Consider the following 11,816-nt stretch of genomic DNA (forward strand, 5'->3'; position numbering starts at 1 on the left):
TTATTTATTTGTAATTAATAGTGGGTTACAAAATTGTAGGATGACAGTGTATAGTTTCACCCATACCCATCACCAAATTCTGTGTTCCCACCTCCCAAGGATAACCACCATAGTTCTCACAACTCAGCTACCTTTTTCTTTTGTTCTTCTTGAGCCCTTTGTCTCCTTACCTACCATTCACTGTCACTTTTCCTTCTTTCTCTCTTTTCTTCATTCACTGTCTTTGTACTTCTCTAAGTGTGTCTAACAGAAATTTTTAAATTAAACTTTGATGACTTTGATGTCTAAGCCTGCAAATTCTCCTGAAGGCTCTTAAAATTAGATACCATCCCAACCCTGGAGGAAACAACAGAGAATCAGGAGACATTGTAGGATGATGGGATTATCTCTCAGACAATGGTCATAAGCCTTGGAAAAAAGAATTTCAAAAAATACATCAGCCAAAAGATAGAATTTATTTTGGACACTGATTAACTTAAAACTGTATGTATGTTATGTAGTAATAGGGGAGACTGGAGCACTGATCAGTGTAATACCAGTGGTTGCCTTGTTTTTTTCTTAAGTGACCATGTTATTTATAAGTAGGCTTTGAACTATTAGAGTTGGAAAGCTGTGCTTTCTGGTAATTGTTTTAAAATCACCCAGGGTAGAGAGTTCAGGGTGTTGCAGATGCGTGTTAGTACACAGAGGTCATTCCTCTGTTCTCCTGGTATGTGGATTTGAGATTGTAAATAGAAATCTATTTAAAATAGTGCCACCAGAGACAATGTATGTTTGGATAAAAGGAGCAGATGAGGCATGCACTGCCAGTTCAAGGAAACTGAATTTTTCAGAAGCAGGCGATTTGAATAGAAATTGATTTCCTGTCTCTTTCTTATTGTAAGTTTTCTTCCCCATGAATAAATACATTTTCGCATGGGGGAGGGGAGAGTTACTATTTGACTTCTGGGAAGCAGATGCTAAAGTCCAGAGAGGTTTGGAATGGTCTTGGTATCAGCTATGGAAAGTAAATGTGGCCAGGACCCAGGCCCAGAGCTCCTGGAGCAAATTCCACCTGTACCTGCTCTCCCCATCACTGAACTACTTGTCTACACAGCCAGAGTCCAGGGCAGTGAGACACCTCTCCCACCTACCCCACCCAGTGAGGGTGAGAAAGATGACCTAGCTATCCATTAGCCCCCGCACACACACACACACACACACACACACACACACACACACACACACACACCTCTATTCCTATTTTGACCTCAGCTATAGGCAGTGGATTCAGCTTTTACAAACTGGTTCCCCCATGACCAGCTGGTTTCTGTGGAGGCAGCTGAAGGGTATGCAAGCAGGAGAGAATGAGCCAGAGAGGGGTAGCTGCACAATGAGAATCCACACTTTGCAGGCTGAGCTTCCATGTCATCAGATAACAGGGGCCTTGAGTAGGGAATAACTCAACCTGTTTCTATATCTCTTGTCTGCCCCCCCCCCCAATCTATCAACACTTCCATCAGGTATGTCTATTCTGTGATCTGGAGCCACCTGCCCTGCTTTATCAAGTGTGTGTGTGCATGTGCGCGCGTGTGTGTGTGTGCGTGTGTGTGTGTGTCTTTATTCTTTCCTCCCAGGGGGTTCAACACTTCCTCATAAAAACACTGTTTCATAAAGCTGGTAAGGTGGTTCACTAGTAGAGTAAAGGCCTTAATGCATAAAGCCCTGGAGTCCACCCCCACCCTGTTTAAAATGGTTCAATAGAGGCCTAGTCTCTCATCTTTCTCAACAAAAGTTCTTTAATATAAATTTTAAAATAAATTATTTTTTTAAAAAATTTTCTTGGATGTTCCATTATCAGTAAAGTTGCCTGAAAGAATGTTCTTTTTATTTTCTTTTCTTTGTTAATTATTTATTGAATAGAGACAAAAAGAAATTGAGTCTGAATGAATTTTCTATTTCCCCACTTCTTAGCCCTTTCCTGGTCCTTCAATTTGACTTCCATCTGACCATGGACCCATCTCCATAGTGAGATCCAGTGGGCCAATGGGCCCGGTCCTTGAAGACCTCTCTGTTGTATTGACCAAGGAGACCATCCACTTCTCCCTTGACCTCAGTGGCTCACAGTTTTCTAACTGCCTTTCCTCTTGGCCTCCATCCCTGGCTCCCCCTTGCTCTGCTCACCCCCTCAGTACTGGTGGTCTCTCCTGCTCTCTACCTTGGCTTCCTAACCTTCTCTCCTTAAATGTTCCTTGAGTCACCTCTCCCTTGTTCATCATCCTAACTGTGTTGGCTGAACTGAGTCTCTCTAAATATTGTCCTCCAACTCTGACACCTCTCCTGACCATACAGTCCCATAGAGTTCAGGATGGACACAGTCTCGGATATCATACCGGCACAACAGATGCAAATGAATCTACAGATTGGCCACAATGAACCCCTTTTCCTGTATTATTTCATCTTCCACCTTCACCACCACCCCACCAGCCACACACACACACACACACACACACACACACACACCTACCTTGGCTTCCTAGGGGACTCCTGGTCAGGGAAATCATTAGAGGCAGCTTTTCTTTTCTTTCTTTTGTTCAAATTTATTCTATTTAGGATAGAAACAGAAATTGAGAGGGGAGAGGGGCAGAGACAGAGAGACACTTGCAGCTCTGCTTCACCATTCATGAAGCTTTGCTCCTGCAGGTGGGGACCTGGGGCTTGATCCTGGGTCCTTATGCACTATAATGTGTGCGCTTAACCAGGTGCACCACCACCTGGCCCCTGAGGCAGCTTTTCTTTCATCCCTTCTAGTCAATCAATTACTTCCTCCTCCTCTTCCTCTTCCTCTCCCCACTCCCACAATTCTACAACTACTGTGATTCCTGTCCTGGTGGACTTTGTGAACCTGCCTTCCTACCCCAGTTCAGGTCTGCTTTTAAGTCCAAATCACTGATTTAAATGACAAATATGACTCTGTCTCCTTCTCCTCAAGCCTCTAAGTTCTCCCCACCCCCACCACCCAGCCTAAGGTTAAAGATTCTAGCACATACACACCCCAAGATTCAGGTCCTGCCCACCCAAAACAGCTCCCCTTTCTTTCTGGGGTTTCATGTTCCACATTGTTCACAATCTTCAGCACATGTAACAGAACTGCACATCTCTTAGTCTATACCCCTCTTATTCTGTACTCAGCACTTCCAGACCACATCCTCCAGGAAACCTCCCTTGTATACACTGATACTGTAAGAACACTACACTGTGCTCCAAGAACACTTCTCTGCTCCAGACCTGGCTTCATTAAGTCTCTGCTGCCTTCTTACTAACCAGGTTCTACATTCATTGAGGGCAGGGAAGTGTATTCATTCATTCATTCATTCATTCATTCATTCACTCACTCATTCATTCAACTAATACTCAGATATTTCTGTGTGCCATGCAATGCATGTGGCACAGGTACATTACACCATCCATGTACGTCACACAAGTAAAAGTTAATCTCTTCTTCCCCAGCACCTAATGCAGTGCCTGGCGCAAGGGCAATCTTTCCTATGGATCTAGCAGAACCAGCCAGCAGGTAAATGAATGAGACCATGTTTGGAGCAGGATGCTGGCTGGAAGAGACAGCATGGAATCATAAAAATGTCACAGGTTCCAGGACCAGGCATCAAGGATAAAGCTCCTAGATCATCTTGGCCTAGGAGAGTCCTCTCTCAGCCCTATATTTAGAATTAACCAGGCATTGCCAACTCCCCAGGTGATGGTGAGAATTCAACAACATGGATTGTAAATGAATCAGTCAGATAAAAGTGTGATGTCTCATGGAGAGTCTCTGAGTCACGAGGGTCGGGTGGTAGCGCAGCAGGTTAAGTGCACATGTTGCATAGCTCACAGACCAGCGTTAAGTATCCTGGTTCGAGCCCCAGGCTCCCCACCTGCAAGGTGGTCACTTCACAGGTGGTGAAGCAGGTCTGCAGGTGTCTATCTTTCTCTTCCCCTCCTCTCTCCATTTCTCTCTATCCTATCCAACAACAACAACAATAAACAATAAGGGCAACAAGGGGGGGGGGATGGTCTCCAGGAGCAGTGGATTCATAGTGCAGGCACAGAGCCGAAGCAATAACCTTGGAAGCAAGAGAGAGTCATAAGGCAGAGACCCAGCCCCAAAGGAAGGGGAAACTGGGCCAGAGATGGAAACACAGTGATACCTACTTTTTGAAGTCCCTGGGCTAGACTGGTGTGTATAAGCGCTGCTGCAGAAGAGCCCTGGCTCTCCCACCTGCCAGTGCCAGGGCACTTGCCAGTCCCTTCTGCAGGCAGAAACAAAGTGTTAGCATTTGCCAGGGGATCTACAGCTATGGGCACTGAGCAGTTTCAGTAAAGCTCTCTCCCCCTCCTCTGAATATAAAGTAAGCTCTTCCTAATTCCCTATTGTTAAAGATTCCAGTCAATGGCTCTCACATTCTCCCTTCAAACTCTGCTCTAACCAGACATTTAGACTCATGCAAAAGAGGTAATTCCAGTCTCATCAGTTCCAGGGAGCTGCTTCCTACTCCTTCTCAAAGCGTCTGGGAATCATGGCACCTGACTTTGCCCAGGATATAGCAATGTTTGCACTGGGAGGGGAGGAGAGATGGGCTGTGGAAGTGTGCTCTGATGCCCAAATACATCAAGCAGATTCTGACAGTTATCTCTGAGAGAGGAGTCCCTGGGAAGAAGCTACGTGATGCCTCCAGCCTTTCTGAGACCCTATGCCTTAACTGAAGGACTCAGAAATCAGTTGGAACTCCTCCACCCAAAGAACACTGAGAATTCCCAATGAGAATGAAAAGGCAATACGATCCCTCAGGGACAGAAAGGAAGCACAACAGCATTTCTAGCATCTCTGGAGAAGCAGATGTTTGGACAAAGAAGAAAAGAGGAAGCACAAAACATAGAGCCTGGCACAGGCCAGGAAGTCATTAGCTGCAACAAAACTTCCATTTGTGTTACACAATCACAATCGACAAAGTGCTTTCAGCTCTCTTGCTGGACTTGGTGGAGGAGGCACTGAGCCTCCACCTGAGGCCCTGGGAAGTTGCCAGGGTTAAATGGCAGAATAGAGGGAAGTGGTCAGCAAAACTGCCAGCATATCTTCATCACCAGGAGCTATCATTTTGCCTTTCAATTGAAACCGTAAGCAGTGAGCCAAGCACTTATTATCATGCCCATTTTACAGAGCACATTTGAGAAATTTGCCTCAAAATGGGAGTGCTTCTCCATCCTGTGCACTGCCTCTACGTTTCTGAAAGCAACATTTGGAAGTATGCTTTTTAATGGAAAGGTGACAGCTTCTGCTCCAGCCAGCCGTGCTCTCTCTCCGTCTGGGAGTACCTTGCCTTTTTGAGGTGGCTATTGTGACTCAGGAGCACACAGAAAGACCTTGGCTTCATTGACTCATTTAATTTAGCTGAACAAAGACAAGAAGAAAGTTTGCAGATTCTTTTGTGTGTCAGGCACTGTGTGAAATACTTTTTTTTTTCAATGTCAAAAGGATCCAGCACCGAAGGGTGATTTTTTTTCTTGCTTGGTTCTGAGATGAGCTAAATGTTAAACTGCACAGCTAACCCTCACTCATGCTGTCCCCATCCACCAAATTTTGCTAAACCTATGGAGAATACATGGGTGGAGAGAACCTTAGCCACTTGCCAGGCCCCTGAGATAAAATGCGTCCCAGGGTGGAGAAAGAGAAAGTAATCACAGCCAGTCACCATACAATTGATCAGAAAAAGGTCAGGTGGAAACACACACACATATGACATCCCTAGCTAGGACAGTGTCAAGTATGTGCCTCGTCCATCCCATGCTTCAAGGAATATTTATTTGTAAAACCTATGCAGACATAGATGTTCAGACAAAATAACAAGTGGTTATTATAATAACAAAGATCAGAATACATTTCTAAGGGAGAAAACATCAGAGTAAGTAAAGGTATTTAAAACTGTCATTATCCAAATGTCATTATTTGTCTATCAGGTACATTCTTTTGATGCCATAAGATATTGGCTTTTTCTAGTTGTCCCATGCATAATCTCCAGACCTTTAGGGCAGCAGTCAGACATCAGAGTTATGGCTGATTTACATGTGGCAATCCAGTCCTCTACTGCCTGTGGGCAAGAATCTCTGAAACATCCATTTTGCCTTGGAGCAGGATATTGTGATAACAAAACGGAGCCTGAAATAGAGGCCTCATGGCATATATTAGTCAAAATAATGTACCTGGTAGACAAATAATATATTTTGCAAACATATATGCAAAGGTAACAATCAGTAAGATTTCCAATAACAAGCTTCAGGAAGTCTAGGATCAGAACACTTTTACAACAGAATCCTACTCTAAGGACAAAGCAGAGAGTAAATGGTTAATGGAACTAGTTTACCAGACATACTGACTATTTATGGGATTGTTCCCACAGGAGTCACAATAGCCACTGCCAGCATAACACCAAGTGGCATGTTGCAAGCTTTTCCCAAGAACTTATATGACCTCATGATTATGGTGATCTCACTCCTCCCCTTTCTAGCACCTCCTCCATCTGCCAAGGAAATCCCAAAGTTTACCAAGTCTGTAGAAACCAATAAACCAAAATTAATCCAAGTTGTAGGTTTGGTAGATTTGCCCTCTTTTTTCATGTGATTGAAAGTTCCCCAAAGATTAGAACCTATGAAGACCCAAAAGCCAAGTCTTAGTGAAACAACAGGCTGGTGTTGAGTGGCTCTGTCTCTTCCTCCAACATCAAAACCACTACCTAAGAAGCCATGAAAAAGAACCACTGAGATGATGCCAGGAACATACTGTCTCCATGTAGTGACCACCTTGCCCTCACCTAGCTGCCTAGAAACAGGTAACCTGCCAAAAGCAAAATCAAAAACAAAACACTGGAGCTCTGAGCGGTGGTGAATATTAGCTATACTTCTTGTGCTGACTGTCTCACAATGAGCCATATAGTCCATCATTATGGTGCATGCCTGAAACCAATGTTATATTTCCATTTTTACAAGAATCCCATCCAAGCAAGTCCAAATTTAAGAATGCATGTTAAAAAAAACAATATGGAATGTGAGGCATTGTAGACAATCACAAAAGATTTGTGAACATTTTCCCTAAAGCAGAAGTGTGTGTCCTGAGAGTGCATGAGTTAATCAAGTCGGTGGTGGGACTCCTTCACAGTGCACTCATGCATCATATATCAAATCATCCCACTGTATACTGTACATAAACCACAATTCTACTTGACAAGCATCATGCAATAAAGTTTAAATAAAAAGGGATCAGGGACTTGCAACATATCTTAATCTAAATGTGAGTCTCTTCCTGTATCGGAATGTATTGCTGGTGCCAGCAACACTGAGACCTGTGCACAGACTAGAAACAAAGCCCAAGAATGCTGCGTGCAGTCAGGCTGCTATTTGGGCAATCGGCGGGGAACAGCAGCTGGAGCAGACGTGAATGAGCCTCACCCAGACAGTGTCTCAGTCCAGACACTAGCCTACAAAATCTGCAGAGTCCCAGAAGAGATCTGAGGGGAGAAACAGCATCCCCTGGGACTAGAAAGCTGACTGCAGGAGACTTGGGAGTTAGGATCAGGAGGAAAGGAAACAGAAACGGACATTTGCAGCTTAGTGCCCACTAACTAGAAGGAACAGTCAGGTTCCTGCACCCGGTTCCTGATAAGGGAGGCAGTTTATCCTGCTCTGAGGGACTCTGTTAGAGAATAGAGAAGGATGGGGGGGTATCTTTCTTCCCCTAGGCTGTCCCATACCACTCAGCAAGATTCCTGCCTCAAAGTGGGCGGTTTAGGGCCCCGCATGGACCCTTCAGGGAGGAGCTGCTCTCTTACCTGTGTGGCAGTGGGTAGTGTAGCCAGGAAGCTGTGGCTGGCATGTGCCCCAGCTGGGCATGGCGTGTTGAGGCCCTAGGTGAGAGATCCAGCCACCTGCTGGCACATGGGAGAGGGTGGCACCTGCCTGAGCCCCTGGCAGGGCTGCAGGAACAGGCTGCTGCCGCGGCTCAGCTCAGCTCCTCTCCCAGCTTTGGATCTCAAGCACAGGGAGAGAGCAAGCTGCAGGCAGGGGAGGGGGTGGGAAACCGCGCGGGGAGGGGGCTCGCTGACAGATGATGCACACTGCCACGCAGTGGGGAAGGACTGAAGACTGGCAGGATGGCATTGCCTGTGTGCCTCTCCGCGACAGCTGCTTCCAAGGGACCGGTCACTCAAGGACTCGAGGAGAGGAAGAGAGGGTGGCAGGGGTGGAGGGGAGGAAAGCAGAGGTCCCCCCTACATAAGTTGCACAGCAGGGTAACTGGCATAGGGAAAGGGAACCACCTGCTCTGGCTGGAGACCAGATCAGGCTGCAAGCATCTGCCCTGGGAGGCGGTGTGATGCAGGGAGAGACAAAGCCCCACGCCCCTGACCTGCCTTCCACATTGTCTTTCTCTCCATCGCCCAGGAGCAAGGCCAACCGACCAAGGAATTTGGGATGACTAGGCAATTTCAATCATGCACTGGTCCAACTTTCTCAAAGGGAAGACAAGCACTGGCATGAACAAATACAGTACATTAACTGTTTATTGTCATTTATCTCAAGTCTGAGTGCCCCTCTGCCATCTGCCCACCCTGTGATTGGGGGCTTTGTGGTGGCAGGAACAGGACAGGAAAGGGACCAAGAGAGCACACCACGTGACATGCTCTCTGTAAAGTTCCATTTGGATGCTCAGGAGCAAAACCTTCTGGAGAGCTTGGGCCAGTGCCCGGGGCAGCTCTTGAATGGGAGGGATAACCCTTCACATCTATTTGTAGAAGCTGGTAGACCTGACACCCGGTTCACTCGGCAGCCCCCACTCCCACCCCCGTGACAGCCATCCGTTCTATTTACAATCACAACCACAGCCAGAGAAAGGCTGCCAGGGAAATAAACAAACAGTGGAAGCCAGAGAAGACCAAGGGAAGCTTGCAGCTGGGGAACTCAGGAGGTGACTAATGAAGGGGAAAGGATTTCAAGTAAGGGCATTCTCCTGGCGTGGGGGTGGGGGTAACATCTTGACAGAGACAGATTTCTAGGGACTTATCATTCCTCACAAAAAGCTGGTTCTTTCCCTCCAGGCCTCTGTCCAGAGGTTCAGACAAGTGCCACCCAGACAACTCCTTGAGCAATGGCTACTGTAGCCAGGATGTTGCCTCTGTCACAGTCCCATCTCACTGTCTCTGAGGACTGATTCAGCAAAAGCCAGCCAGCCAGGCAAGCACCTTGTGGAGCCCACTGTGTGCTGTGGGTGAAGTAAAGATGATTAAGACACCCTTGGCAAGTCCAGGGTGGTCAAAAGGAGGAGTGAGGACCTCAAGTAAGTGGCCTAGTGTGTGGGTATGTGAGCTAAGGACTGAGAAGGGCCACAGACACACTACCTGAGAAATCAGAGACAAAAGAGCCTGGTCAGATCTGCACTTGTCACCTAAGGATACCGAACAGGAGAGTTTAGTGGAGAGGAGAGTTCAAGGTTGAAAGGTTCTGAGTTCAAGGCTGAAAGGGTCTGTGCTAGGAGGAGCCCAGGGCATCAGGGAAGCATGAGCACTCTTCCAGGAAGGCTGGAGCAGAGGGGGAGAGGGAAGGTTGAGAGAGTACTGTTTTCAGGGAACATTACAAGGAGCTGGTCAAATCAATGTGATGGCTGATCTATATTTTGAAAAGTTACTGAGTGGAAGAAGTTGGAGTGTGAAGCCAACCAGGACCACTGTAAGGTCACAGGGGAGAGAGGATGACAGAAAGGACAGGAAAAATGGAGACTTCAGAAGGCCAAGTCAGCAGGGCTTGGTTTGCTGTGAGTATTGGGGGAGTTGAGAGCTGGGGGATGTGAACAATTGGACTTTGTAACCTCCCCTTGGGAACTGGCTTCCACTGCTACCCCCAACCCCTGCACTCCAGGAGGAAGAGCAGCAATGGGCTGGTTAAAACTCTCAATGTCTGATTTGGGATTGTTTGCACCCTGTGGGCATGCAGGAGAGGAAGATGAAGAGAATATGAAAACGAAGTTTGAATCTTAGAAAAGAAGTGGAAGGCTGGGACCCTTTCACCTAAAGACGGGACTAGAGTCACTCAAACACTCCTTTCACAGCATGAAAGGAGGCACTGGCCATTTGGAAGACTGTCTGGCAAGTTTTTTTTTCCCCCTCCTCCAGGGTTATTGCTGGGCTCGGTGCCTGCACCATGAATCCACCGCTCCTGGAGGCCATTTTTTTTTTCCCCTTTTGTTGCCCTTGTTGTAGCTTCGTTGTGGTTATTATTATTGCCCTTGTTGACGCAATTCGTTGTTGGATAGGACAGAGAGAAATGGAGAGAGGAGGGGAAGACAGAGAAGGGGAGAGAAAGATAGACACCTGCAGACCTGCTTCACCGCCCGTGAAGCGACTCCCCTGCAGGTGGGGAGCCGGGGGCTCGAACTGGGATCCTTACGCCGGTTCCTGCGCTTTGCGCCACATGCGCTTAACCCACTGCGCCACCGCCCGACCCCCTGGAAATTTTTTAAACAAATAATAATGGAATTACCTATGAGCCAGCAATACCACTCCTAGGCGTTTATCCAAAGGACATGCAAACAGAATTTGAAGGAACATATTCACCCCTATATTTATAGTTAGTGGCACTATTAACAATAGCCAAAGAGTGGAAGCAACCTAATAAAGAAGTTACAGGAATGGACTAGTACTCTGCATAAAAAAGATAATATTGTGTTCTTTCGAACAAAATAAATGTAAGTGGAGGTTAATGTTAGCAAAATAAAGATGTGAAAGATAACTATCAGATGGTTTCACTCATGCAAAATCTAGAGAACAGAAACACATGAAATTGAAAAAAAAATCCAAAAGTAAACAAACTGTCTCTATGACTTTGTAAGAACTATGGGGGGTTATCAGTGGGATGGAGAGTGGGAGTACAGAACTCTGGTGATAGGTGAGTTAGGGAACTATACCCAATAATCTTACAATCTTGTAAACCACTATTAATCACAAATAAAAATGACTTGTAAAAATAAATACATGGATAAATGGGAAAAAGTAAACAAATACTTAGGAGAAAAAAGAGGAACAGGAAGGAAGCACAATTTTGAGAAGATGACCGCATTCTAAGTAGCAGAGAAAGAAGAGCCAGCCAAAGATTATCAAGGTAAGAAAGAGGGAAAACTAGAGGAGTGAAGCATCAAAGAAGATGGGAAAGATAAGCGTTTGAACAGGGAGAGCTCACTCTCAAGAGGATAGATTCCCTTATGGGTGAGAACTGAGATGACGATGACAATGACAGGCATGGATTTGACTGATTTTGAGAAAGTGGCTCAGAGCAGTAAATCTCAAACTTTAGGGAGTAAGAGAATCCTCTAGAAAGTTAAAATTAGAGACTGCTGGGCCTAAACTCCAGTTTCCAATTCAATAGCCCAGGGTGGGGGGGGGGGGCAAGAATTTCCATCTAACAACTTCCCTGTCTTGTTAATGTCTAAGGTCTGGGACCATGGTTGATCACTGCTGAATTAGAATACGATTATCCAGTAGACAATGCAAGGCTAGGAGGTTCCAATCCCCTGCCCCACAGTCAAAATTTCCCATATAACTTTTTTAAAAACTGGAGAAGTCAATTGTCCACTGGGAGATGACCAGCTGGCCTTGGTATTTTAAGCAAAAATTCTCTGCACTTGAGCTCCCTGTAATTACAATAACAAAAAAAAATCTGAATTTGGGCAGGGAGAGATAGCTTAATGGTTATGCAAAGAGACTGTCAGGTCTGAGGCTCTGAAGTCCCTGGTTCAATCCCTT

At 46.0% G+C, this 11,816-nt stretch overlaps 1 protein-coding gene across 1 annotated transcript in view; it reads right to left on the bottom strand.

Moving 5' to 3' along the window:
* The window catches only part of RGS8 (regulator of G protein signaling 8), a 43,003-nt gene extending 34,974 nt beyond the window's left edge, over window positions 1–8,029 (bottom strand). The window contains exon 1 of the mRNA XM_060197798.1: window positions 7,857–8,029. The gene's annotated coding sequence lies outside the window, so the exon portion shown is untranslated. The remainder of the gene's footprint in view (window positions 1–7,856) is intronic.
* Window positions 8,030–11,816: the final 3,787 nt, after the last annotated feature.

The sequence above is a fragment of the Erinaceus europaeus genome, chromosome 9, assembly GCF_950295315.1.
Source record: "Erinaceus europaeus chromosome 9, mEriEur2.1, whole genome shotgun sequence".
In the NCBI taxonomy this organism is placed as follows: Eukaryota; Metazoa; Chordata; class Mammalia; order Eulipotyphla; family Erinaceidae; genus Erinaceus; species Erinaceus europaeus.